The following is a 2,298-nucleotide window of genomic DNA, read 5'->3' as shown; positions in this document are numbered from 1 at the left end:
AACATAGCTGGGATCCCTTTTAAAGCGGTAACCCAGTCGACCCCCCCAGAACAACACCCAGGAGCGTTCAATCTTCAAATTGGTGAGTACAGGAACCCTTGCCCGGGATTGTTTCTTGCGGGGTTTCATGTTGATGTCGCTGGACATGTTGAAGAAGCGGGATGTTTCAGATGCTGAGAATTAAAGAGGTATTGCCTAAAAGCAGCGCGGGGTCTTAAATAGAGAGGAGAGTTTCGGGGCGTTGCCTTCAGAGGGGGGGGGGGGTCTTTATGGGTGGCCTTGTTGTTCAGGGTTTTAGGGGTGTACACTTTCTGACGGATATGACGTAGGAATAATTAAGGAAATAACTCTAAAATCACGCCCCCCAATTATGACGTAGGAATATTAATAAGCTTAGGGCATACGTCATAACAAAATAGGCCGCGCCCAAAAAACCCTACTATCTACTGATGTGCGGTCCTAATTAATCGGCTACGTAAATCATTCCTTTCCGACCGAACCTGTAACGCTCAAATAAATAATCTGTATAATTTATTTAGCCATCTAACTTCAAGTTAACCTGACACTGAGCAGGTTTGATTTTTGTTTGTCCGTGTTCCACCTCGGGGGGTAAATTCAATAAACTATGCGCTAAATAAAAACTGACCTTTAAATAAACAGTATTCATCTATCGAGAATCTATGTTCATGGTTTGTATAGAAGTATTTCCACATATGCATCTGGACACTCGGGCAAGCCAGCTGAGAAGTCGCTCAAGTCGCCGCAGCTAAGTATCGCCTTTTTCTCTCGCGTTTCCTAGTTTAGTTAAGAGTTACATTGATTGTTTACGTGGTTTGTTTAGCTAAGAATGATATATCTTGCACCTGTTTTGTAGTAAGAGCAGCGACTGTTTGTTAGTGAATTTAGCAAGTTACTTAGCACACTCAATCAGAAGCTTTACACTGTAGGCTGTGATTATTCGCATGTATCTAGTCAGATGAATGATCTGAAATGCATCAAAAGTCATGGAATGAGAGACTTTCCGGGCGTTGGTGGTATAGTGGTGAGCATAGCTGCCTTCCAAGCAGTTGACCCGGGTTCGATTCCCGGCCAACGCAACGTTTTCTTTCTAGGCTTCCGCCATCACACTTGTGATGCTTCGGGGGAGTTCGACACCATTCAAGCTATTGCGACCCTACTAAGCCTGCACTTACCGCTGTTTTCACTAACACACTTCTGGTGAACCGTTGCGCATGAACAGATGACGAATAAATGGCCTTACACTAGTATCCCACAGCACCAGCTTCGTCTGTAGAAAAACAAAGGTTCCTCTGCCTGCTGCAGGATACCCACATCACACTTGACTCGCAGACCTTTACTGCGCCCTCTTGCTTGACGTGGGCCGTGCTCCCAGAAGCGCTGTAACATACATGTGCACTTGCGTGCAAAAGTATTCGGTATTACATTTATTTGACGTGTTCATTGCTTGAATATACTTTAAAAGCTAATACACTCCTCTCCATGCTCACCAACAACAATGTTGGCGACGATGACGGCTAAAGTAAGGAGAAATAGAAATGCCACTTCCATTCACTCCAATTACTATTGTTGTTATTATTACAAGGGAAAACTATGACCCTTGGTCATCAGTGTCTTGGGCGGACAGTTATGTCATTTAACAACATCCAAGATACCCGAGCCATCGGTCAGTCAGCACCGCTAGATGGCGGCAGTCAGACACTCATGCAATGTTTGAAGGAGAAAGTGTTCAAATAGAGGAGCGCACAACTCTCTACGTGGCACCGATGTTAACTAGTTTTCACAGAAACCTGTGCTATGTGGCTCGTTGGTCTAGGGGTATGATTCAAAGGGTTCAAATCCCGGACGAGCCCTTTGTTTTAGTCTTCTCTCATTCATTTTCATTTTGACAGGGTACTTTTGCCAACATGAAAAACATTTCCTTCATGTATCATGACTTCATTATGGTAATATCTCATTTCGTATGTTTCCAAATAGGCCTCTTAACAATCATCTACAAGCCTACATATACCAGCATGATTTCATACAATGTGCACGATATGTAGTCCATGTCTGTCTCTCTGTCTCTCTAGATATATGTTTATAATTGAGTTGATGATAGTTGCATCTGTGCGCCAAACTGTGTCTGAGCAGCAGACTGTAACTTGAAATAATTGCATGAAAATGTCTGTATCTTCTTAATTTTATGCAGGTTAGTTCAGCTAGTAAGAAAGGTCACTATCTTTTTTATCTTTTTCTGTAACTAAACCATTCAGTCTTTCTACATGATGCCGTAAATCC

At 42.9% G+C, this 2,298-nt stretch overlaps 1 non-coding gene across 1 annotated transcript; it reads left to right on the top strand.

The window, feature by feature from the left end:
• The first annotated feature begins 1,025 nt into the window (after positions 1-1,025).
• trnag-ucc (transfer RNA glycine (anticodon UCC)) lies at positions 1,026-1,097 on the top strand. Its single transcript has one exon. It is a non-coding gene; the product is annotated as a tRNA-Gly (tRNA).
• The last annotated feature ends 1,201 nt before the right edge of the window (positions 1,098-2,298 follow it).

The sequence above is a fragment of the Amia ocellicauda genome, chromosome 19, assembly GCF_036373705.1.
Source record: "Amia ocellicauda isolate fAmiCal2 chromosome 19, fAmiCal2.hap1, whole genome shotgun sequence".
NCBI classification, from domain to species: Eukaryota; Metazoa; Chordata; class Actinopteri; order Amiiformes; family Amiidae; genus Amia; species Amia ocellicauda.
Note: the sequence above shows the minus strand (reverse complement) of the source record. Positions and strands in the feature narration are given on the sequence as shown.